Source organism: Anas acuta, chromosome 1, assembly GCF_963932015.1.
Source record: "Anas acuta chromosome 1, bAnaAcu1.1, whole genome shotgun sequence".
NCBI classification, from domain to species: domain Eukaryota; kingdom Metazoa; phylum Chordata; class Aves; order Anseriformes; family Anatidae; genus Anas; species Anas acuta.
In genome coordinates, this window is record NC_088979.1 from 191,551,071 (window position 1) to 191,578,559 (window position 27,489).

Genomic DNA, 27,489 nt, shown 5'->3' on the forward strand with positions numbered 1-27,489 from the left:
TAAGATTAATTTCTGATTATAGTGTACTTGGAAAATAAAATTTCCATAAAGGCTCTTTATATCTGTAGGTACACAGTGAAATATCAGTTATCTTGTACATCATAGCCTGCAGCTCATTGAGTAGGCGTTTCTGTTCCTTTTAATATGGGATCAAAGAAAATATCTGAATTTCCAAAGGAAAACCTAGTTATTCCTAAAACTAATGTAGTTATAAATGAAAATTTGGAAGAAAGGTTAAAATTTAAAACTTCCTAATCTAGCAAACTGATAAAACTCCATTCCAATTGATGTTGGCTACAAAGCAAGAGCTTTTTATCTGAAGATGGAATAAGTCTACAGCTGTAAGATTTCAAGCAGTGTGTTAAGCTCCAATATGATATAGGGCTATTAGAAATACATGAAACCCCTGATGTATGTAGCAGGCTTCCAGCTGGAGGGAGCCAGAGGAATGTAATTTCCTTTGATTAAAAAAACAACCCTTTCCTGGAACATAAAAAGCTGACAGGTTTGTTCTCCCTCCACCTGATTTCTTGTTTGCTTCACATGGACTAGGTTAAGGAATATCTAATATTATATAGGTAAACTGGAACAGTGTGTGGCAAGATTTTTCACATGCAAGATTTTTGTCCATCTTTTGTTAGAAGCGTATTTTTTCTTTTTCAGATGAAAATTTGATATTTAAACTACCTTTTCTGTTGTTTTTTGCAAATTTCCTATTATGGTAAAATTCAGATTTCGAGATTGGAAAGAAGTCTGCTTTTGTTACCTACTTTTTTGATAGGGAATTTGCTTTTATTTTGGCATAGCCTGTCTGAGACCCCTATCCTGACCGTAGTGCTACCTGTGTTAATGTACTATGTTGGATTCTCTTGATGAAGCAGCTTTGATAAAGAGTACTGTCAACTTAGTGTTTTCCACTTGAAAAAAAATGTAATTGTTTCTATGAGCTCAGATTGTGTTAATGTTTGAAAATACTCTGTTTCCCATTCTGCTCTTGACAACTCTTGGCAGAAGGAGAATTACTCTTTTCTGCTCAATCAGCTGTTCCTGTGTTGTGTTCCAGCTTTCCTTGCTCTTGTGGGGACTGTTCCTACGAAACTAATGTGAGTGACTAAAGTGTTTACCACCAATAGAAAAATTGTGTTGAAAAGGGAGCAAATAGGTGGGTTTCCAGACTAAAAGGTCTGGCTAAAAATGCACGTTGTGCGAAGATGTGCCTAAGGAGGCGTTATTATGAAGCCGAATGAGGAGGTAAGAGGAGCTGTTTGTATTTTAGAGGGTGTGAAAAATACAGAACATGCTCTTGCACTAACTATATGACCAGAAGTATATAATTTTTTTGCCGACAGTTTCTCTAAAAACAAGCAAAATATTGAAAAAATAAGGTTCCTGCTGATTCTGTTTTTCTTCTCCAAAACTACTTACTTTCACTGGCCCTTTACTTTGAAGGTCAAAACACTGTATTTGCCTTTTTTTCTGGATAACCAGGTGGAGTTGGTGCTAAAATTTTACCCGAGATAATTGAAAATTTTGTAGGAAGTGTTAGCTAAGTAAAGGCGTGGTACTTCATTCTTGGTGGAATGTATTTGTCGTCTTCTCAGATGAGCTGAGCGTCCAAAACTTCATGATTGATGTTTCTGTTGTGGAGAGATTTGTTTTCTTGTTGAATAATTTAAAAAGTTTTTAATCTCATGGTATTGCAAGCTAACTGAAGACTTAATTACAGTGTATCGTGCATCTGAATTTGGCGAGTGCCTTATCGTGCTTTCTACACCTGTTAGGCGATGCTAGATCGTAGTACCTCAAAATTAGGTAGTAATAGTAATAGTTGTCTATATCATGTGGATATATTTGAGGAATAAACTTAAATGGTGTTGAGAAGGTTAACCTCCATTGAAAATTAAGTAGTGAGCATTCAGGAGTGAGAAGATTGTGAAAGTTAAAGTGGCTCTTGGAGTTGATTAATTGTGTGTGTAGGTTGCTTTTTTTAATTTTGTTTCTGGGATGTAAACAAGCATACTGTCGTGTATTTCCCTCTTTTTATCACCTCTTAAATTACAAGAGAGGATACAATCAGCCTGTGTGCCATATTGATTTAATCTACAAATTTCACCGTTGTCCTCTTGTTTCAGAGGAAAGTAAAGAGAAGTACACAGCTTAATCCAATCTGGCCACAGGCATTGGTTTGCCCAGGATGGTCCTGCTAGGATTTCATGCAGGGTGCAGGGAGAAGCATTTATGTTTACAAAACAAAAAACAGGTGGAAAAGGTCTTAAGGTTTTTGTTTATTTAGTTTTTTGTTGTTGTTCTCTTGAGAATTACCAAGATTGATGGTACACCTCTCTGTCTAATCAGTCAGAAGACCTTTGCTTCCCAACCTCCCAAAGAAAGGGTGCTCAAACACAAACCGCAGACTCTGGAGTAATTCTCATTACTGGTGCAAATAAACTTCCCTTCCTCTTTCAGTGCTAGTGAAGGTACACAACCATTTTTACAGCTCAAAATATTGGTCCTACATAATGTCACGTACAGCATTCATGCACCATAAGTCTCATGCGGTTTGTACATCCTTCAGTTCTCCTGCCCGTATGGGGCTGTGTTGTAGCCTTTTGATCCAGTGACTCAATGGTTGCCTGTACCTAACAGACCTTTTAGACTGTTAGAACAGCTTGCCTGGTTGTTGGCAAATTTGCAGCTATTTTCTCTAACTCTATAATATTATGGTTGCACTCGGTCCTACCACATATATTCTTCTACAGGTGCATTATGCATCAGATGCTTTATTTTGCTAGATCTGCCCGTTGGTTAGAAAGTAGTAATGTATTGATCGGCGCTGTTAATTTTCAGTAGGTTTGGGAAGAAGGTGACAAGAGGTAAATAACTCAGTTTTCTTTTTTCATTTTCTGTTACTGGTCACTGAAGTAATCTGACAAATTTATGAGCTGTGATGGGAACTTAATGCGATGCACAGCATGGGAATATAGGTTAGCACTTTAGCACTGACTGTGGCAGCTCGAGAAAGCCTGCTTTTATGCACAAGAAAAGGAGAAAACTTACCAAAGAGCTGACTGTTTTTTAAGTCTCAGGATGGATTTGAATAGAAGTATTCCTAGATCTCAGTTTAGGTAGTATTTGGTAATTAAAATTGTGGAGGGAGAGAGAGAGGCAGACGAATATACTCAATTCCTTCTAGTTTTAGTTGATGCAGAAAAGACCTAGAAAGACTTACATTTGAGCTATTCTATATTGTTTGAGCTACTTAGATCATGTTTGACTTCGGGGTGATACGTTGCTAATGCAGCTTTACACTCTTGTTGGAAGCTTTCTTAACGTAAGAATATTTTCTTAACCAAATTCTGCGCTATTTGAATTCTCTTCACTAATTCAGGTATTCTTTGCTTTTCTTCATTCTAATTTTTTTCCCCAAGGAGCTTCAAGTAACAGTGCTCATCTTGGCACTTAAGTTATTTTTGAGGCACGGATTAATGTATTTAGAAAGACAAATTGTTGTGAATCATTTAAGAGTTTTATGGAAGCAACTTTGCTATTGAGGAGGGGAGAGGACTTCAGATATGGTTAAGTTTGAGAAAGATGGACGGAATTTATAAATTTATTCACCAAGGCTTTCAGCTAGGGAAAAAAAAAAAGGCTAATTTCAAAATCCTTTTTGCTATCTCCCTTCTTTTATTATTTTAGCAAATTGTTAGACGTTACCTACTCTCATAAGCCAGTAAATAGCTATATGCTAATGCTTTTTAAAAATGATTTGCAATCAATTTGTGCTTTTCAAATATAATCAAATAAAATGTGATTTTTGAAGTAGATATACAAAGTTCCTAAAACAGTGATGAAGAATTCTTCATATTCTGAAATATTCTCTGTGATTCTGTTAACAATGTTCACAAACAGTTCTTGTGGCCTTGTGATCATAGAATCGTAGAATATCCTGAGTTGGAAGGGACCCTTAAGGATCATCAAGTCCAACTCTTGACACCGCACAGGTCTACCCAAAAGTTCAGACCATGTGACTAAGTGCACAGTCCAATCTCTTCTTAAATTCAGACAGGCTCGGTGCAGTGACCACTTCCCTGGGGAGCCTGTTCCAGTGTGCAACCACTCTCTCTGTGAAGAACCCCCTCCTGATGTCAAGCCTAAACTTCCCCTGCCTCAGCTTAACCCCGTTCCCGCGGGTCCTGTCGCTGGTGTTAATGGAGAAAAGGTCTCCTGCCTCTCGACACCCCCTTACGAGGAAGTTGTAGACTGCGATGAGGTCTCCCCTCAGCCTCCTCTTCTCCAGGCTGAACAGGCCCAGTGCCCTCAGCCGTTCCTCATACGTCTTCCCCTCCAGGCCTTTCACCATCTTCGTAGCCCTCCTCTGGACACTCTCCAACAGTTTCATGTCCTTTTTATACTGTGGTGCCCAGAACTGCACACAGTACTCGAGGTGAGGCCGCACCAGCGCAGAGTAGAGCGGGACAATCACCTCCCTCGACCTACTAGCGATGCCGTGCTTGATGCACCCCAGGACACGGTTGGCCCTCCTGGCTGCCAGGGCACACTGCTGGCTCATATTCAACTTGCTGTCTATGACGACCCCCAGATCCCTCTCTTCTAGGCTGCTCTCCAGCGTCTCATCGCCCAGTCTGTACGTGCAGCCAGGGTTTCCCCGTCCCAGGTGCAGGACCCGGCACTTGCTCTTATTGAACTTCATGCGGTTGGTGATCGCCCAGCTCTCCAACCTATCCAGATCCCTCTGCAATCTTTATATACTCCTGTGTGCCCCGACATCTTATATTGTATGGTGAATCCCATAGGGGTTTATTACATCTACCAATGGTTTCTTTAAGTTCTGCTCTCTATGTTATTTGTAAATGGTATTTGGAGCTTCAAATTTTAACTTGTCTCTGAAAATGTGTTAGTGTATAAGAGAAGGAAATACGACTGCATGTAAGACAAAACAGTTCTCCTCCCAAGCTCTGTCCTTTCCATCTCTTTCTTTACATGCTTATTTAGAAATTGGTTTCATGTACTTAATGGAAGGAACATCATTTAATACTCCAGGAACAAATTCACACTGTGTTTACATCAAGCAGTTGCAGCTGAAGCTTGTTAGTGATTGCCTCCCAGATTAAAAAAAAAATCTTCACTGTGGTACATGAACTCCTATTGTTTGGAGATAAATAATCGGCTCATCCCCTCTTTAGGGAAGAACAAAGAACATAATAGTACATCTGGTTCATCTGTTAAGACAGCAAAGATTAATTAAGCAAGTACTGCACAACCTCTCTTGATAACGTATATATCTAAAAACAGCCTGTATATGATAAGTTTTTTAATCACTTTCCTTTAACTGTTTAGTGTGTGCACATAATCCCTTCCAGCATTGCCAGCTCTTCATCAAGATGAGTTAGGATACAATATTAAGATGAACTAAATTGGAGAGTTAGGGTAGAGGTTTTTTTACGACTTTTGCAAGTCCCTTTTATGATGTAAGACTAGAAGGAACCTGTTGAGCACCCAGGTGACGTCATTAACACAGTTCACAAATTTTACCATTCCCTTAAAAACAACTTAGATGGTTTTCCTGACAACTTGGATCACAAACTGCTTAGGGAAAGAAACCATCTCTTTACTGAGACTCTGTGTAGGACCTGGTTCAGTGAAATACAGTTTCAAGCCTGGAAGTGGGCTCTGGTTGGATGGTCATACTCAATGTCCCAGTTTCTCCACTGCCTCAGTGACTAGCATTAATTTCAAATTCCAGGTTTAAGATTACTCGAGGCCAATTTTACCTCTTTTACCTTGTGTTGCCGTTGTCTTTTAGCCTAAATAGCCTCATTTCCCCCTTGGCATTAGCTCAGCAGAGTTGTGAGACCCTGACAACGTCTTCATTTTTCAGGCCTTCACTTACAAATGGGGTTTGTACTTCCCTGCACATACAGTAATGAATATAATTGCCACTGTGATAATGGCATGAAAAATGATTCGCAGCCGCTAGTGGAAGAGTTGGCTATAATCATTTTGCTGACACTCCTTAGAATAGGATAAAGTCTCTGTCCTCCTCTCCCTTCCTAATGTGCTATTACATCTCCCTGTCTCGGCTATGTTCTTTTTAGGCGCCTATCCCCCATCTGTAATTTCAGTACGGATTTTGTTGTATCACATGTGAAGTCAGTCTGTAGCATTGTGTCTGTACCAGGAGACCCCTTACAGTTTTTGAAGGGCTGGGAAAGCACCAAGGCTGTGGCCGTGTACCATTGTACATGTTAGAGTACGAGTTAGCAAAATGGTGCATTAAAGAATATGTTGGATCACTTCAGTGAATACTTGTACTGTTTCTGCCCTGCCAACTGCAGTCACTTCGAGCCACTGACTTTCTACTTGACATCCCTCCTCCCCCAAAGACCCTCTGCTGCTTTCTATTCATCTGATAGGGAATAGCAGGGCTTGCCACAGCATCTTGGACAAAAGAAGCAGCTGCATTACAGTTAATTTGAAAGGCAGGATTTCAAAATATGAAGCTTGTTGACAAAAGAATGCCTCTTGATAGATGAGGAATAGTTAAGAATTGACATAATCTCTCTTCTCCATCTATGGAAATGAAAATTGGCAAATATCGGGGGGAGAGTAATGTGGAAGACTGACAGCAGGATATGTGTAAATATAAAAAAAATAAAAGTTTATATTCCCAGTAAACATAACAAATACTACTTATTTAAATCATTGAAGAGTGATAGAATAAGAAGTTAAAACCATATCATAGATCAGGGTTGGAAAAGCTTAATTTATAAAAGTTTGTTTTTTTAGAAAAAGTCATTGTGATTTGGCTAATGAACAGGTGAATCCGCTGTGAAAATTATTTATTATTATAAAAGCTGTTAATGGTGCTGAGTATCAAAAGGTACATTAGGTACTGCACAAGGTCTCTGTCCTTGCTACCTTCATTTCTCACATGAGCTGAAGGAGGGCAAAAGGCAGAAGGAAAAATGAGCTTTTTTTCGATGGGATGGGTCTTGGCTATGCTTTTACTGTGTGCACACATATCTAAGCTAGTCAGTAGTGTGTTTTTGTAGTTAATGGAGAGAAGCATATGGAGAACATCATCCCATGCCCCCTGATGCAGATATGATCATCTGAAACTATTGTTTATGACAAGTTTCTGCATCTCTATTAGGTTGCAGTGACACACGTTCTGAAAGTACCTATATTGTTTTCTTTGCTTTAACTAGAAATGGATCCAAGACATAGCCTTGAATGCAAATACTTACATTGTAGCTGTTTAAAGCTATTCCACTGGTGAGGACTAAGAAGTTTTCTGCCTATTGACTATAAAAGGTGCTTTCTCTGTAATTGTCCTGAATTGCATGTAAAACAATGACAAATCCTGCCAACAAATACACCTTCTTGGTTGCCGTGTTCCCTGTCAAAACTTGCACAGAGCAGGGCAAGCACCTGGTTTATGCAGCCTACCTCTCATTCCATCACTCCTGTGGATTAAGTTGACCAGTTATACTATACTTGGCTGGCAAGCTAGTGTCAACCTTCCCTCTGTGCAGGACTGGTTTTGGTTTATTGCAGAGAACCAGTGCTGAAACGGTCTTTTCAATAACAGGGGTTTCCTGGTAGACATTTATTCTACAGAATTTTGTGATGGTAATCTGGCATTTTACATCCTTGAAATTGTAGTGTAAACCATACATCTTTGAACCACGCTTCAGTAACAGCAGCTATGGAACAGCTTAGTGTCTTTTGTGGAAAACATTGAGGAAGATTTTTTTTTCATGTGAGTGCAAAATACAACAAGAAAGGTAAGATTTCTGCTTTCATTTTGAAATATGAAGAGGCTTGGTATAACCTCTACAAGTGGAGCTCAGAAAAATTATGAAAAACAACCAAAAAAAACCACTCATGTATTTGAGGTTCAGAAGGTGTTTTAGAGGTAACATTTCAAAGCATGACTTACCTTATTCGGAGTGGATTTTTGGGCACAGCTCAACAGCTGAAATTAAAATTGAAATATTTGAAGACATCTGTTTTGGATTATCAGAATGTAGATGCTGATCAGCAAGTGTGTGTCACTAACATGTGACTGGGCAACTGTAACTTTGGTCAGATGAACTTGCAGTAGTACCCTGCTGTTAGCCATACAGAGAAAGGAAAAAAAAATCACAGTACAAAAAATTTTGCATTTTAATCTTCCAATTATTATGTCTTATTTCATAACTAATATTTAATTCTGAATATGATTATAAGCTTGTGCTTCCATTTCTAACAGGACATGAGTCTAGTTCGTCATAACAATTCACATAGAACATTGACAGGTATATTTCAGTGTGCTGTACATATGTATCTTTCCTACCTGTTCACATTCTGTATCTGATTCTTGAATTTGAATACAAATGAAGTGTGGGAAATTCATCATACCTTAGTGAATTTATTAAAGCTACAAGGAGCAGAATACACAGATGGAACATCTGTGCTTTCTGAAAGGTTCTGAATTCAAAAACTTACTGCTAACAGAGATTTTTTGTTCTTATTTAAAGAATAGGAGGGGTGGTAGCTGGAGTATTTATTAAAAGGCATAGAGAAGATGAAGACCCAAATTGATCTAGTTTAATAATTGAGGAGGGCTGGGTATGTTGTATACCATCTGTGACCTACATAAAATAGACAAAAGGGCACTCCACATTCTAGATATCTAGGCAAGAAATATGAAAGAGAAAGGCAAAAGATGAACTGATTAATAATATACATTAAAAAAAAAAAAAAGCAATACTTGATACAGAGGATAAACAGATTGACTTAAGGAATTACCACAGAGACATGAGAAGAAAACTGAAGATTGTTGATACAAAATGATCTTTTCCAGCCTTTTTTTATTTATTACTAGCATATGGCCTAGGAAGTCTTTTTGCAACAGATATTTTCTAGCCTGGAGTGGCCTCTAATGGATGTATAACACTGATGGTGTAGAGAAAAGCTTTTTAATAATTTGTGTGACTGTAGTGCTTGTGAAAGATGCTAGACTGACAGTCGAGAAGGCTGGGAGACTGAAGTAATCTGTTCTGATTCACTGAGCAGGTATAGCTGTGGCATCAGCACTGTAATCTCTCTCTACTGCTTTTTAATTGTAACCTGTTTTTTTTTTTTTTCTTTGTTGACTTACTCTTAGTGACAGAAGGGCTGCTGTTCATCTTCATCCTGGATGAAGCGCTGAGCTCTTACAAGCTTTTGACGTAGCTGAGCTTTTTGTTTGTATCATAAAATGTATTGGGCAACCAACAGGAGTAGTAAGGAGGGAAGGATGAAAGCACAACGTGGCTGACTGGGGCTGTTGCATGGTTGGCTGCTCTGTTGGTCAACACATCCTTGACCTGATTTTTTCCTTTCCTCCTAGACAAAGCAAAAAGCACTGAGACCTCAGTGGTTTTAGCCTTTCTGTAGGCTAAACTAACTGCTATTTCACCACTTAATTTAGCATATTTACTGTGTGGCCATGACCAGGCTTAGGACACATCTTCATGACTGGGAACAATAAAGAGATACGCATGGAGAATTACATGGCAGCTTCTCCTTAGGAGCAAAAAAATCTTTTCTATCATTAGCTTAACACACATTCAAACCAATATCTTATTCTCATCACTGATACAAAAAATATCCTAAATTTTAAATTCCACTCAGTGGCTGGAACTTACTTCATCGGGGCAGACTTCAGCCAGATGAGAGCGCATCTCTCTGAGTCAGGTGAACCCTTTGTAACTTTTGTGTTGTGCTCAGGCACTGGGGATATAACTCAGTATTTGGAGTAGTTGTAAGGAAAGATAGCAAACATGATAGGAATCACAAATATCATAGGAGATGAAAGAAATAGTCCTTGAAGTCTTTAGTTAGTTTTCTTTTTAGCTAAAATGTCATGCAGATACTGAGAGGCAAATGCAAAGAAAAAACTTTAATTATCTATATTCCAAAACCCAAAGGTGTTTCAGAACAATTACCCACAGCTGGTGGTGCCTAAAACATAGGAAAGTGAAGCCTGGAAAATAAGATGCAAAGACAAACATGAGTAACGTAAACAGTTTGAATTTATAAGGCACTTATGCTTATAATATTTTTATAAGCTAAAATGCTAGCCTTTAGTGCAGGTAATTTTATTTTATTTTTCCTGTGGTTGCTTGTTGCAAACAGAGAAATTTGAGCCTGATGTTTTATTTAAAACAAAACACAACACACCTACATGCATCAGTGGAAAAAAAAATCAGGATAAACCGGTAAACTCAAGCAAGTGTACATCAGTGGAAATGACCTGATATAAAGCTGTTCAGAGAAAGGAAAATAATTGGAAAGTAGTAACACTTAAAAGAAGATGTAGGCATGAAGAGTGGTAAAAATTAAAGGCTAGAAGGGGATGACTTGTGAGGAAAGATTAAAGGAAGTGAACATGAGTAATTATTACTTATACTTATCTGTGTGCTTGGTGATGTTCAGATGAAGAGAGATGATCCCTATACTAATTTGGCTAAATAGCTACCGGGGGATGATGAAAATGTCTAAAAGTATTTATAGCTTTCAAGTACCACGAAAGGATTCATTTCGGAGTCCAAAGGAGGTCTAAGTAAGAGTAATGAAATAAGCTGAGGGAAATCTCAGCTGTGAGTACCATAAAAAGCCACCCTATATACTGGAGATTTTAAAGCGGGTAATAGTCTATCCTGAAGTTTTAATGCAATGCCCCACTGCTTGAGCTATTTGAAATGACAGTGAACAAAGCACTCGGAAATAAACTTGAGGAAAGAATTCTGTGTTGGAGGGAGGAGAGAGGAAGATGGCTTAATAGATATTCTCCATCTCTAATTTCTATGATCTCACATGTTATAAATTGACAAAATAAGCCTCCTAGTATACTGGTGGAACATAATTTATGTAAATGCTCGTTAGAATAGGCATTAACCTTCATCCTTGCTTCAATTCTGCATTAAGTCTTGCCTTTGATACAGAAATCTTAATTAAAACTGAATATTTCATGATTTAACTCCCTCCGCATCACAAGCGGAACAATGCTTTTATCTGCATTACCTGTAAAAGTGCTATCTGTATAAAGGATCTATTGCATCGGTTGGTGGATTTGCTTAAGGTCATACTCATATGAATAAAAACACCGAAACTCCAGGGTTTAATTTGTTTTAAATTAATCAACTCTTTATTTTACAGCCACATATTAAAAAGCTAGTTCTACAACTTTTCTTCAAGTTGTATTAGGAAATGACATACCAGTAAGTATTGGGGGGGGGGGAGGAGGAGGAAGCAACACCAAAAGAAAAACCCACACCATTGCATAAATGAAAAAAATAAGGTAGTTGGAGATGTGATATGTGTCAAGTGTGTCATCACGCAACTGTCAGTCCAATGCAACTGTCAGTCATCTCCGCAGTACTTTTAACTGGATTTGCTTAGGTAGTAAGAGAAAAGCTGCTCATCTTGCTGATAAATCCTAATACGTTTTAAATAGAAGGGACTAGGAATCAGAAACAATGCGCATAATAAAATTGTGCTCGTGTGCTCTTCCATCTATTTCTTTTTGTTTTTGTTGTTGTGCTTTTTATCATTTCTTTTGTAGTGAGCACTGTTCTAGAGAAATATTGGTAGTAGCCCCAGACTCCAAACACGTGCTCAAACACGTACATCCAAGACATATCCTTAGTACAGAGGCACTGTGTACCTGAAGTCACTGATAAATGTTTGGGCATCTTTAGATTGTTCACAGCTCCTAAGCAGAGACCTTTGAAAAATAACATTTTCCTGTTTTGGGGATGTGCAGTGTGCAAATGTGCAATGAATTGTCTTAATTTTGTGGTGCTTTACAACAGAAAAGATTTTTTTATCTTTAGGTTGGTTACTGAATAATCATAGTTGAGTACGTTTTATAAAATTATACAGTTATCAACCTGATCAACTTCATAAACGCCTGATGTGCCAGGAAACTTCGATCCCTGTAGGAATGTATAGTAAGGGCTCAAGGAAAAAGCATGTGATATTAAGTGACAATACTTAGAAAAAAATATACAACTTAATATTAAACTGTAGAAGGCAAATGAGTATCCATCTGGAAAATCATTTAGTTTGTTCTGAATATGCCATCATTTTCTGAAGTTATTTAATTCCTTGTTGACGTTAAGGTGACAGACTGAATGTTTCACATGAAACTACAGCAGTGATAAATCCTAACATCTGGACTATGTCTTTATGAGTAGCTGACTTTAGATTAGTGATAGTTCACATTGGTGCTGCTCAAATATTTGGATATGTCAAGGATTTGAGTGACCCAATATTGGTCGTGTTGTCGATGTAAGCATAAATCTAACCTTTTGATTAAGTGTAAGATTTGCCTGTCATTCTCATCAGTACTTGAGATTTTCTCCTTTGTTTCATTTTTCTTCTTTGTCAGATCTAAATACTCAGTTGCAGTTGCGGTAATCTGGACATCCTTAAACATATCCTATTGTTACTTTCTTCCCATTCTGAGCACAAGAAATGTAGCAGTGTGTATTTACTCAGAATAATGGTGATATAATTGCAGCAGTAAAAATATATATTTTGAGTCATGCCTACTTACATGTCAGTCTGTTACATTATTGGATTTTCCTGTTACAGAGAACCTGGGGAGTGAGTTTTGGGAGCTGAGTACATCTGTTTGGTGGAGGAAAAACCAGAACGTGAATAGTTAATAACAACATATTACAGCTCTAGTCCTGCCACTAGATCTTTACAGGAAAATGGTAACACCTGGTCTCACTGAAAGAAAAGAAACTGTTTCACAGCACCGCTTTCAAGCTGGGTGTCTCTCTCTTTTGTGGTATTTCCAAGGGCACATGGAGCAGTTAGGACCAACGGGGGAATTACGGGTGCTGTACGCAGCTCTGGCTCAGAGGATATCGTGTGGCTGGTTCCAGGGAGCCCTAAGGGTTAAATTCAGCTAAGCCTTTCCCCAGCTTTCTGGGAACCTGGCAGTGGCTTTCTTTCAGTTGCTTTCTGATGGGAGGAACAATACCTGAATTCAGCCTTGGGTTGTGGTGGAGAGGGGGAAGGCACCAGGTTATGGTGTCAGCGGCAGCAGCGCGGTGGGCAGTGCCCAGGGAGTGCTTCGCTCGCCCCGTGTCTGAAACAAGTGGAATGTTAACAAGGCAAGTCTGAGATAAGACCATATGTATGTAGGGTTTTGTTGTTCTTTAATCCAGTTCTCTCTGCTTGTGGCTTTCTTTCTGGTTAAGTTAATCGTGCTGCTTTGAATAGGCTGCATTCTGCCACTGGGAGCCTGCTCAGGCTGTGCTTGGGGATGGGCCAGCCTCCGAGCAGGGGATTCCCCTCAGGCAGTGCCACGCTCCCTTGGCTTGCCACTTAGAGCCATTAGAGACTGAATCCAAGCCCCGAAACTGGATAATGATTATAACCTAGCCTCTGAAAAAATCTTACAGTCGGGTATTATTTCATTAGCCAACTGAATGGAAGTTACACTTCTGAATGAGTAACTAACAGTTAATTTGTGGAGCAGACGATGCTGCATCCATTAGCAGCTCTTGCCTGTGTGTCATCAGTGATTCCTTCAACATGCCACTCTTGTAAAGACCACCAGGAAGGTGGGTTGGAGGAGGCTGCTTGAGAATCTCATACTTGTTTCTGTTTTCCTTTCTTTTTTTTTTCTTTTAAAGAAGGATTTGGTTTATAACTGAATTTATCTATTAAATAAAAGGTACGCGTATTTAGCTAGTGAGGTGCTATACTTTCATTTCCAACAGTTTTTGTTTTATCTGGAGCATTGAAGTACTTCCCAAGGTGTTAGATAATCTCTGACCAGGCTTCCCTTTCCACCCTCACCCCAAGTCCTTGGTATGTTTGAACACGACTATCACTAGCATGTGGCATACATGTATATTCACTGTATCTGCTTTTCAGAGGGCTGCTTCATTTCCTGACCATCTTCCAGCCTGGTTTCCCAAAGAGAGTGAGTCCATCACATGTCTGTCAGGTCTTTCACCTTACATACATCCTCAATGTGTTTTTTAGTTTATCCAGTTCTTGCTGAAATTGCTGGAAAGGCAAAAGTTCCAGAGTTTTAAAATCTTAAGGATTTAATGAGGGTTGATATCAACTTCCATCTCCTCTGTTCAGTGTTTTTCCTAACCAGTGTTTGGCCTAACCAAGACCCAGCCACAGGGTGTGGAGCACCCTTGCCTGTGTGCAGGTGGGGGAGCAGGAGGAACAGAAGGTGTGTGGTCTGCCCAGGGGTGTAACGAGAAACTGGAAGGTGTTGTGGGGGGATCAAGGTAGCTGAAGTTGTAAGAGACATGGGCAGAAGTGTGTGTGTGAATATTTTGCATTGGTGAAGATTTATGGATGTAAGTTTTTTCTTCACAAAAGTTTATTTAATTCATGCTGCTGCAGTGTTTCTGTACAGTTAGGTAGCAATGTTTTATCTTCTAATGGCAGTAGTTTATTAGGAAGTAACGGCTTCATCACCAGCTGCAAGCAAGAAGTGTGGATATTATTCCTTTCTTTGAGGATGCAGTCACCACAGCATCTGTGTGAATTATTCTTGAGCTGGAAAATGTGCCCACACAAGAAGTACCATTAAAGGCAAAAACTACGTTATTGTAAAATGTGACATTTGTACCTCTTCTCAAGTTATAACACTCCTGGGATTTAACTGTTAACAGTATCACTTTATGTGCAGAACATGCATATCTGGTGTTCTTGTTTTAATGACTCTTAAGATGGAAAGCACCTACTCGCCTTATTCATGCAGGTGAATTCCTGGTATTGGTTCTTGGAGGCTTTCGGGGAAGAGAGGAGGCATTCATCTGCAGCTGAGAGTAGCCTTTTTTAATAGAGAATTGGAAGTTCTACTGCTTGAACTACTGAAATTGCATTTTTCATTTTCTGTAGCAACTTCATAGGGAGTATTGAGCATATTTAGGTGTGTGTGTGTATTTACAAAGGTTATGTTGTACCCTTACAATATACTTTTCATTGTATCAAAGTAAATTGTATTTGGATGGTTTGGAGAGTTCTAGCCCCACAAAGACAATATACTGAATTAAGATTTTAAGCATCCTGTATTGTACGCATACATGAGTGTGCACAGACTTAAATTGTTCCTCTCAACTAAAGAAATCTACTACAGAAGAGACAAAATTAGTTGTATTCTTTGTTGTTGAAGTTGGCTGAGAGTAGTTTTTGTTTCTACTCTGTTAAGTTGGTTGGGAAGGTAAATAAACCAAAAAAAAAAAAGTGAGGAAGGTACGTGGCAAACAAGATCATCTTTTTAAACAGCACTTTCAAGTCTTCTTTATGGCGACGTTTAAAAACCTAAGTTTTATATACCCAAAACACTTTGATTTGGCTACCCTCTAATTGTGAGCACAAGATTAAATTAATTCCTGAACATTTCGTATCAGACAGGCAGATCCGTTGCAAATGAAATCAAAAGATCAAAACTGGAGGTAAAGTAAGAATAATTTATCCAACTCATGCATACGTGTGATTAATTTTATCTCACAGACTGCAGGATAATACTGTTATTTTTGGTGAAATCAAGTTTGGTGGGAATCATTGCTTGCTTTGCTAGGACTCTGGTTTTCTTGACAATCACATAAAATATTTGTTGATGTCTGTATGTATCTGCATGCTATTTTATTTCTCTTTTGAGGAAAAGTGAGTTTTGTATAATACATTCACTCCTTGTAAAACCTCCCCCACTGTTTCCAAAATGTCAAAGCCAAGCCCAGGGATTTAGCCATACAACTTCTATTGAGATTAATTGGATTTGTATGGCTAAATCCATGCAGTTCTTCTGAAAATATTAAGGTCCCTTATATATAACACAGAACAACATGTTCACAAACATACTGTCACAAAGAATTTTTGGATGGAACAGCAAAATCAGGTTTAATTTATGTTTAGAGATGAATAACTTTTGGTTTACTATAAATGTAAGGGTTCTCGTTTCAGTATACTGAGTGAATACTAAGCATGTGCTGTGCTTGCCTTAGGGCTTCATTTTTTCTTAAATGCGTGAAGCATTTACATAGGAGTCTTCTGTACTTAACTCAGGAGGGGGAAGAGCATTTCTGATTCATTAATCCCTTTTTCTTTTTGTAAGTAACTGGGTCCTTCACATTATGCACTCAAGAGGTGTAAAATATACAAAGAAGTGGGAGGGACAAGCAAAATGGTGTGTGGCTTACTATAATGTACAAATTCAAAATCTATCTCTGCAAGAGGAAAAAGAGCAAGGGGGAAAAGGGCAGCACTAAATTTACTGCGTGTGCTTGCATGACGTGCAGGTTTGGGATAATTATTTTCTCTCTTGTTCAATAAAGTGAGTTGTTACCATGGCAGCATTCATATTGCACGATTTCTCTGTTATAAAATAAATTGAGAACAGTTTCAGAGACAGAAAAGTCGTCTTTGTATGAACATTCATTCTGTTCTTTTTATTTTTTAGTGCAAAACTGTCTTAGAAATGCAGTTCCCGAGGTTGATATCTTAACATTATTCTTGAGACGAGGAAGTCTTAGTACACTTCCCAGATAAAATCTGTCAAGTCACAACGATGTGTGGTTCTTCTGCAGGACCAGATATGCAAGGACAGATGTTTTGGGGGGGGTGTCATTTTGATCACTTGTTAACCTGGAGATCTTCACTTTTCAGGGTGTTGCTTCTGGTAGTAAAATTAAATACAGCCATTAAGAGGGAGGGTGCAGGCTGCCAGACCTAGCAGGAATGGTCTGGGCATCCTGCTGCAGTAACTAACTCCTGGCAGCAATCACCTTGCCTACAGTTTGGTTTTAGTGTGTCTTCTTGGACAAGATGCGTCAAGAGCTTCTTGCAAAGCTCATCTGGGTTTTCAGTGGCAGAGAAGGAAAGGTCTCCTGGATAGGTGTTTTCAAACCCTAGACAACATTTTTGTCTCTGCTGCTTGAGTTTCTCTTACTATGGAGCAGCAGACTGATACCAATACTTCCTCATCCGTGGATTCTTTGATAACATTTTTGTTATTTATTTAATTACTGCATTTATTGAATGCAATACAAGTTCTGGTATGGATAGGTTAAAATATGCTTGAAGAATAGTTCTGATTCTGCTTACGAGAGAGATTCCGGAAGATAGTCTTGGGACCTGTTTATCCATTATGTAAAGCTTATGTAAAAGGCCTCCCAGGAGATGGAGAAGTGTAGAGGATGTAGCATAGTCAATTGGAATGACAAGTAGCATTTCATCAGGCCATAATAGTGTCTTTTCCATATCATAACTGCTTCCATTCTGCTTCTCCAGTTTCATTTTTTTCCTATTTTCTCACTACAGCAGTCACGATGGAGGGAGGGTGACTATCTTTCATCCATAAGATTGGAAAAAATTTGATTCTTTCCTGCTTTTTTTTTTTTTTTCATCTTTTCATTGATCTTTTGTATGGATTTTTACAGTTTGGTGATCTACATAGTACTTCCTGGGGGGATTAAGCCTTTTTATGGTGATTTAATAAATTTGATTTTTCTGAATGTTAAAATCATCGCTGAATATTACAGAAAAGTCTCAACACAGTTATTATTAAAAATACAGCAGGTAGCACAGCCATCAAGTGCAAAACGATGTATGTTAGTTAGGCATGGAAACCTGAGATTTGTTTCTTGATTATGTTGTATTCCTCTGAAACTAAAATAGGACATCTGCTGTTGGTTCTTTTACACTTTTAATCCATTCCTGGCCTACATACAGAAATTGCATTGTGCAGCACATCACTATTTCGGAGCCTATTGCTCCATAAATGATTTGTGATGACGTAGGAGCCATATAGTCAATGGTTACTAACCACACAAATTTTAATTCAATCTATATAGAAGGATGTTTTTAAGAGTCTATGGGGGTTGTGTCTTTGAGTGTTTCTATCAGTCTAAATAGTATTATCCTTTCGTGCCATAGGGCCAGGACATGGGCTGACAAGCTGCATACTGTTCATCCACAATACTTTCCTCTTCCAGGATTTTAAACGGAACACATGCATAGTCACTGCTCCAAAGAGTACCACAATCCCAATAGAATGCTTGATGTGTAATAGCACTTAATACAAAATTTTTCTTCCCCTACTCCAACCTGGACGTTCCCTTCCTGTGTATTACTTGTCTACAGATAAAACAGAGTGAAATTCATTGCCCTATGGAGTTGACAGGTATGATAGCACACTGGTTCACGAGTTCATTGGTTGTCTTAGATGACTGTGAACTTCTCTACCCAACACGTGCGCGTGCCAAATGCATTAGAAAATGCTTTTTTCCCCACATTAGAAAACCTAAGTGATACACGGTATAGCTAACAGAATTTAACAGTTGTGGTAAATGGTGACAGCAATTGCATACGAAAGCAGTCTTGTGTTTGAAGAACGGGGCTTTTTCCATTCAAATTAATTGCTGACAGATGATGATTTGTGCTCTTTATCAGATAAAACAAAGTATAACTGAATAAAAGATGGAAAGCTGGTAGTTATGATTTTTTCAGGATCATCTATGCAAGAGATTTAAAGATATAGCTGTATTTTGTAATTGTATCTAACATATTTAATGGGTCAATGAAGTTAAATTTTTAATATTTAATGACTTATCAATTCATGGATGGCTGAAAGCTTTACTTTCTGTAGAATGACTAATATGGATGGATATTACAAATTTATAGTCTGTATTGAAGTGTACCTAAACTTGAAGTGTAGTTATAGATACCTTTTTTAAAAGAAAAACAATATTTCTTATTGTTGGCTACAGCCATTAGTTTCTGTGCTGTTACTGTAAGGTTTCATAGTTTTTCAAGCAACTAGAGGTGTGGATTAACTTCTTGTGGATTGAGAAATGGTCTTCATCCTAGTGTATGCAACCTCATAATAAATTCCGTCTCCCGTGTGTTGATTAGTTGAATTAACTTCCCAGTTCAATAAGCTTTTTAGTGCCAGTTTTACAATGCAAGAACAAAATGAAAGGTCGTATTTCAGCAGGTCAGATCTGTATGTGTGAACATTTTAATACTTAATTGCATAAGTCACTGAAATGCAGGCTACTAGGAGCCAAGAGTGTATGCTGGAGAATTCCTCTTGCTTAAAATTTTATTGTACTATTTCCTAAGCATCCATTGCTGGCTGCTCCTTTCAAGAGACAGGAGGCATCTTTAGTTTTTACCAGGATGATGTGCTTATGTACTTTAGTGATAATAGCTGTTTCTATTTTTGTTTCTCTTACTATCTATTTCTATTACGGGACCAGTAAAATGCGTATAGTTTTATGTAGTCAATGAATGACAGACAATGAATGTAGTGATTTGAGTCTTCTGCAGTGCTTCTCTTGAGTAGCTAGGATGCTGTATGTTACTGTGGACAGTCTTTAAAGAAACTGAGCTCTAGCACAGGGTAGGTACTTGAGGGCAGGTTGCAAACCATGGACATTTATTAGTGACAAACCATATATGAGAAAGAACACGATAAACTGCAGAAACTTTTTAAAATGAAGGATACCCAGGGAGAAATGTTTTTGCCAGAAAACAGCATATTAGGTTTGATTTAGTAAGCTGAAGATACAGAATAAATATATCTTTAAATTGTTATTTTTCAGAGCAAATTCCTACCTCTACTGATATATTTCACCATTTGTCTAACCTTCTGGAGAAAATGTCTAACTTCTGTAGTTCAGAAGTATTTGGGTCAAATCTTCCTGGAGTGGTTGTTTTAATTAAAAATTCTTAATATCTTGTTTCCTTACATAAGCTTTGGATCAATATTCTTTCAACACTTAATTATCATAATCATCCAAAAATAGACTGCAGTTAACACGCTTTGAAAATCTTTTTATTTCTTGAGAAAGCAAGGTAATTTTGCTTCAGAAGATACTCCCAAACGTCTTATTGTATGAAATATCCTTTAATTTCACAATTTTTTTCACAGCTTATGCAGAGTACTGATTTTTGTCTTCAGGACAAGTTAGAAATCATAATTGCTTTAGTTATTTTTGAATACAAAATTGTATTTGCAAGCGATGACAAAAAACTCCTTTTTGTAGCAGGAGATGGCTAGTTCTTCATACAGTTCTGTATTTTACTGAGATAGTATTAAAAATTTATGGGCTTTCTACAAACGTATCTAGTTCTGTCACTACGACGCAGTGTATTTTAAAGTTACTGTTTTCTGTTCTGGATGCAACTTCTTGCAGGATCTAGAAATGCTGCCGTTGTCGGACAGAAGCATTATAAATGAAAGACATTAACTACCAGGTGAAAATTTTCTAGATTTTTGTATTTAAGTTTATATGCTTGGTCCATTGCATATCTGCCTTTTTCATTTAGAGGTTTACTTCAGGGAAGCAGTCTTCATTCCACTTTCTAAATACTCCTAAAATGCACTTGGCACATGGCACCTCTGCAGAAGTGGATCTGTGATGGTGAGGGGTGGAGGGGGGAAAGATACTTCCCTATTGAAGTACTTTTGAATACTTCGTCTACAATTTGCATCTGAAGTCCATGTGCTTAGGAGTGCTTTTCCCAGGTCATTATGGAATAATTTAGATGAATGCATTACCCAGCAGATTTCAAGTATGTTCAACTTTTCTTTGTCAATGTTTTGAAGGATCAAAATAAACTAACCCACGATTAGTTTCAGGTCTAACAAATTTCTGGGAAAAAAAATAATTCTAAATATATATTCAGGTACAGAAGCTAATTTGATCTCAAGGTATGTTAAGCAAGTTTCAGGGTGTACTCTAAGTGAGGGAACTGACTTAGAAATACAGATTTATCCATGTATCACTGTAGTTTTTTAACTTTTTTAAAATGACAAGCAGAGTGCATCAAAGGTTGATGTGAATTGCCTTTTATGGTTCTTTTTCTCACATTGAATTAATGCTAAAGTAAATGAGCTGAGAGAAGAAAGGGTCTTCCAGTTTGTAGGTTAAATAAAAATAATGGAGAGAGTAAATTCATTTATTATTTGAAACATTCATGAAATTAAACTTCCAAAATTAATAAATTATTGAACTACTTCTTCAAAGTTATGTTATTGTGACAATTAGAGAGGGCAGGGCTAATGTGTGCACTGTACAAATGCTTTTGAGATACTTAGAAGTTTTCCAGAGAAGGCTGACAGGGAGATATGAAGTGATAGGATGTAGAAGATACAGATAATATCTCTCTTTTGTTTGTTTGTTTAGCCTTTGGTAAACGCATTGTAACAGCCACGTTGCTAGACAACAAGAGGTTTTACCTGTTGTTTTATTTGTTATAAGACAGTAAAGCTGTCTGACTACTGGTGATGAATATCAGACATACAGGCAAAAAAAAAAAAAAAAAAATATATATATATATATATATATATATATATATATATAAGAATGGCAAACACAGGATGAATTTAGTCTGATATACATTATACAGAGTACTAATTGAAGAGAGCTGATTCTAAAAAAAATATGAATTCTAGGGCAAAGTGAGGACGTGTCGTCTTGAAGGAAATAAATACCTTTGCTTCACTTGAGATTGAAGCGAAAAGCCATCAAGCAAGCTGATTACAGGAAAATGTGCTAGAAATAGGCAGCTTCTGGTATGCTACAAGGTGTTGTGGGGTCTGAAAGATGATCTGCAGGAAGGGAGGAGGGGAAAAGAAAAAAGCAGAAAATTCACACTTACGCCTTGAATGAGTCTATGAAATTGGCAACGCATTTTGTCAATTATTTAGTGTAAATGGGACACAAAGACTGAATAGAATAAGAAGTGATAAACATTGTTTATACAGTGGGAAAAATGCCATGTGAGAATGACGGTTATGACCTATATAGTAGAAGCTGAAGGAATTTTGTAATGTAAAATTCAGGGTTGCATGCCGTGGGCTTAGTAAACTTTTCTGCTATGAAAACGTGCATGAAATACATTGAAGGTGGTGAGTATGATGTAAACTGAGAGGCTTTAACAGCATGAAATTCAAGGTCATATACAAAGGGTAAATAAATGTTTCTTCTGAAGCAGAAGGATCACCTCATAGAAATTCAAGGAACAGGAGCAAGTTTTTGTGCTGTGGCATAATGGTTTCACTATCTAGGAGTGATCTTGATCCAGGAAATTCTTTACTTCAGGCTGAAAGTAGAATTGTAGAGACATTGTGATAAACAAACATCTTAAAATTCTTAAGTGGGTATTAAAATAAAATAGTGGTAATAATAAACAGTAAGGCTAAGCAATACCAATTCTAAAAGGACAAATTATATGGAAGTAGTCAGTTGTTTTCTTCCTGTTGCTGCTGTAGTTTCACATTTAGTGACTATGGTGCTATAGTGTCGGGAACTTGACAACACATTTGTGTCCTGAAAGTTTGTTCAGGTTAGTGATCAGTGCTAAATTCTGCTTGACTCCAGCTGAGGAAGTCCTTAGGTAAAGTGTTATCACTGATGAAATGTGCAGAAATGACTTACAATTTGTGAGGTGTGCTGTATACAACTATGGCCGAAGAAATACAGGGTGCAAGGTCCTGGAGATTTAATACAAAATAATGAAGAGGAATGCAAAAAGTAGCTAGTACAGGGAAAAAAGTCATTAAACAGGTATTCGGTCTCTTACTGCATTTGCCCTGCACTGTCACATTTTACAGAGCCACTCAGCTAAGTGAGGAAGAGTTCTGTCTGTGGAGCAGCACCAAGCCTGTGGCTGGAATACCTCTTTCTGCTTGGGCTCTCTGAATGGCAACAACATTTGGACTTCATTCAGAAGATGGTTTAAAAAGAGTAGGAATAATTTAAGCTGAGAGAAAGATAAAATAAACAGCTGAAGCATAGAGTAACGAGCACTTTAGCTGCATACTTAGAGGCCATCAGCAGTTTGGCAGGGTGTAGGATAAGGCAAGAATGATATGATACAGTTAGAAATCTTGGAGTGCTACTGGCAGATGGAAAAGTTGACCAAGAAAAAAAATGTTTCAGAAAGGGATTTAGCATTTAAGACCTGATAAAACGTTGGGTCATATTACCTTCTACAGTCTCATCTGTTGTGATTTTTGCATGCATTAAAAACCTTGTACAGACCATAATTCAGGATCAAAAACAAGTTATTAAAATCTAAGTATTCAGAAAGATCTTGATTTAATTTCTATAAAAAATCAATTTTGATCAATTGCTGGCTTAAATATGTATAACTGTGATTTCTGTTGTTAACTTCCACTTTGTGAGCTTCTCTAAGAGGGCTGGCATACAGAGCAGACCCTGGATATAATTTTGATTGAAACAATTTTGAGCCGCTTTTTCTTCTGCTCACATAATTTGTACTTGGGTCATTGAATTTATCTCTAGGAGACTAGTTCTGTGGTCATTTTGACTGAAATGTTTTTTCTAAATGGCATCTGATTTTTAGACTGCCTTGTTGCATATCACTGGGTTTAACACATGCCCAAGTTTGACCATGGGCAGCAGTAGGCCTCAAAGCAAGTTGCCTTTGTGCTCTGAGAACTAAGTGATGAATAAATTTTAATAACTGTGAAAGAATATAGTACTATTGTCTGAGTATGTTATAACTTAAATAATGGAAGCTCTTCATGTCTTGGTAGGTTTGAGGTTCAGAATCATAACACAGGTTAAAGCTGTGGTTTTCTGCAGGTAGGCCAGGCTTGAGAGTTGCAGTTAGCATTACGTCAAGGTAAATGGAAATTGTGGACTGTAGAGATGAAAAATACCTCACGGATCATCTAGTGTGTGTCTGCTGGTTTGAGATTGTTCCTGCTAGTATCTTTCATTAGGATTTTGTGGTGTAAAGTACACCACTTGGTGATGTTTCAGTCACATCCCTGAGAAAACAGCTTCTTGCTGACAGCCTGCATCGCTTGCTCTGCCTGGCTTTTTTTTCCAGATGTCCGACACGATTAGTCCAAACTTTTTCCTGTGGTACTCTGTTGTTACTTAACCAAACCAAACACCAAACGTGTGTGTGCCTGTGTCTCTGGCGTGAGCTTACTTGTGTTCTGCACCTCTGCGAATGGTTTTGGCATGGGTGAGAAGAGCCTGGCCTTCCTCTGAGGGCAGCCCTCACTTCTGGGCTGCTTCTTGCCCCCTCACAGCAGCGTGCTGACAAAGCTCGCCTTTGTCTCTGCCACGGGAATGATGCAAGGCCTGTCTGTTAGCGCAGGCTGATAGGAAAAAAGCAGCCTTTAAGGATGGCTTGTGGGTTATTTTATTATTTTTTTTTCCAGAGGTTTAAATGCCCGTATTTGACAGGGAATCTTCAGAAGCATTTGGAGAGGTCATTAACTGACAGCAACTTTCAGCCATGCTTTTATGATTATTCTCACCTTGCATCCAAGCTTCCAGCAGCAGATTTCTCACATAAATACATTTCAAAGAAATCTCAGTCCTGGCTTATTTTAAAATGTATCAATGACACCTCTTCCTTCATGTCTTTCAGTAATTTTTCTTTAGATTTTCTTGTTATTCTTGTAGAAAATTCCATTTGCTCATTAGCTTCTGCTGGTGTTAAACCATTACCACATCTAACTTGAATTTTATGAATAGCTTCAGCATATTTCTTCCAACTGTAATTTCTTTTGTTCAGAAGATTCTCAATAAGTATTCTCTCTTTTTGTCACCCACACAGTTCTGGCTAGTTGCTCGTTGGTTCATGCCAGATGTTTTTTGCCAGCTTTTGGGACAATGAAATGCAGCCACTGTACCCATGGTATTTAAAAAAAAAAAAAAATGCACTTTGAAAACTTATTTTTGTTAAGTGTAACTAGTTTGATACTGCATTCATGTTTTTTTTTTCCAACTGTGCTGACGTACCTTCATTTAAGAATAGATTACCTCCAAAGTTATACAACACCTGAGCTTCTGAAGTGGTGACATTTTTCAGTCCTTACATTAAAAGTGACATTGGACCTTAAAAGTTAATAGAGCATGACATTTTATACTGGGGGAGCTTTTTTATTTAGCTACAAATACGCTGTGTTAAACCCAGTTCATTCTACTTTACCAGGTGAGTGCCCTAACTAGGCAGAGAGGTAGTTCATATAAAGGCAGTTTTGTGCAAAACAGCTCAGCTCCAGAAGCAGGTTCCCCATAACTTTTCCTTCTTCCCTCCACTGCCCCTGCCAGTTGCCAGATGTTTGGATAAGAGGTGCTCAAATCCCTCGTGTTAGAAGGGAATTGAACCTAGAAAATGTCCGAATTATGTGGTGAAGAAAATAATGTTTTATTATGGTCAGGTCTAGAAAAGTAGCTTCAGCACAAAATGCTCAAGGAACTTCATTCCACATCTAGCAAAACAGAACCTTTTTGATAAAACAACTTATTGCAAAAGGTAGGTGTCACCCAATTCCCTGGCTGACCTGTCAGTGGAAGTGTCCCACTGTATTCATGTAAAGCAGGAAAAATTACAAGTCATTGCTGTGGGGTGACAGAACTCTTGCTGGTTTGGGTTTTGCTTGAACCTGTTGAAGAAGGTGTGCCAACAGAGCTCCGGGCTGCTGCCTGCTCAGCATGCAGGCTCTAGGATTTGTCATCCCGAGATCCTGCCTGTCTGCAGGTATAGGACAGACATGGAGGATTTCTGAAAGAAATGAGGAAAATGTTGTTTGCTGAGTAACTCTATTGTGATCAAAGACTTCATACATAATATTGAGTCTTAAACATTAATGAAACTTCATCTCCAGTCTGACGCCATTTCCGATGTATAGTGTCAGCCTTTAGTGAGGATTTTTACAATGTTGACCTGATGTTGTATATATGGCATTTGGTGATATTGGAAAAATATCAGTTATGATTCGTTGTTAAAGTTGCTGGAGCATATATGCAGCAGCAGCAAGTTTAGTTTTGTATCCCTCAAAATTGAGATGGGTCCAGCTCCAAACTAGCGGGGTTTTGCTGTGCTCATCGGAAGCTTTTAGGAGCCTCGTGCAATTCCTTCCTTCACTGGTAATTTCTGAACATGGAGCCAGCTGCAAGTGTATATTGCAGAAGTGATTAGGCAGTAATGGTGCACTGGGGTGTAAAATAGCAACTGCAATAGCAAATTACTCCGTAATGCTTCCTTACAAGCTGAATAAAGATGATGTTGGATGAAGAACGTAGAAAAACGCTCTCAAATTCATGTCTGTTTTAGGAAAATAAACACCTTACAAATTTGAGGTTGATTACAATCCAGTGACAAGTACAAAGTGATTTAATGAACTGGATTTTTAGTCATTTACCTGTACTAAGTTCAGTTTGCTTAAATGCTGTCAACACTAACAATCGGTAAATCATTTGTATAGAGCTGACTTAAGTGAATGGTATTTGTCCTTGTGAGCAGAGGGAGGCCAGTATTCCTTAACCGAGTTTCAAATGCTTTGCAGAACTCTGACATCCAAAGGGTTGTTGCCTAATGCCATGTAAAAGGAAGTTAAGCACAGGCTGTTATGAAAATTACCTCATTCTTGGTGATCATCTTTTTTCAGTTCTGCTCAAGGAGGTGTCTTTTTTCATATATCTTGTCCGCTTGAGGAAGAAGTATTCCTACCTCCCGCAAGCACTGTCACAAACTTGAAGGCGAAGTTCACTATCAGCAAAAGAAGAGTTATTACTGAAGGTTTTTTTTTTTTTTTTTTTTAACTGAAAAGAACTTGCTGCTTTTTATAGCAGCAAGCTTCCTTGAAGGTTTGAATTGACACTCTCTTTATGTTTATTCTTCAGATATTCCTTACTGTATTCTTATCTTTGCACAGATGTAGGTCATGGCTGGATGGTTTTTTTTTTTTTTTTTTTTTTTTTTTTTTAAAGTAGGGGCTGTGGTCAGATACTGGTTCTTCATAGAATATAACCTTGTTGCACTAAATTATCAATAGTGCTTATAACAAAGGCCAGGGGGAAAAAAAGTCACGTTTTCTGCTTTTACCTATTTCCTTCTCATGTGTGGAGATAGGGCAGCAGTAGAATCACTATGTTAATCACTCCTAGCTGAGACAGGACGGCCTGGTGGCACTTGGTGCTGACATCCCATGACTGCACTTCAGTGGTACCACACACAGCCATCACTGGGAAGAAGGAAGACTGAGAAATATGCTGGTGCATTGCTATACTGGTAGAATAATCAGCAGCTCTGTCACGACACTGTTTTGTAGGCAAATTTCTGTTTTTTCAGGCACGTTTTAAGGACACCATCTTCAGGCCATTCCTTTCCAACCTTCAAATTCCTTTCTTTTAGCTGGAGTAGAGTGATACTCTGCATCTCTTCAAAATGTAGTATGAACTGACACAAGAAAATCCAACTTTGAGTGTGAAAATTCAAGAGGAGGTCCTGAGATGAAAGAGAAACAAAGTGTGTCCTGGCTGTCATGAAGAGATTCAGAAGATGTTCAGCTCATGCCTGTTATCTATCCCTCCCAACACTTTTCTCGCTCTGATCACAACTCCAGGATAACTCTTGATATGAAGGATAAAGGGGTTAGCCTGTGTGCCTCAC

The 27,489-nt window shown here is 38.1% G+C and overlaps 1 protein-coding gene across 9 annotated transcripts in view; it reads left to right on the forward strand.

Moving 5' to 3' along the window:
• Positions 1-27,489, forward strand: part of ORC5 (origin recognition complex subunit 5) — a 70,970-nt gene that overhangs the window by 37,929 nt on the left and 5,552 nt on the right. The window lies entirely within an intron of this gene.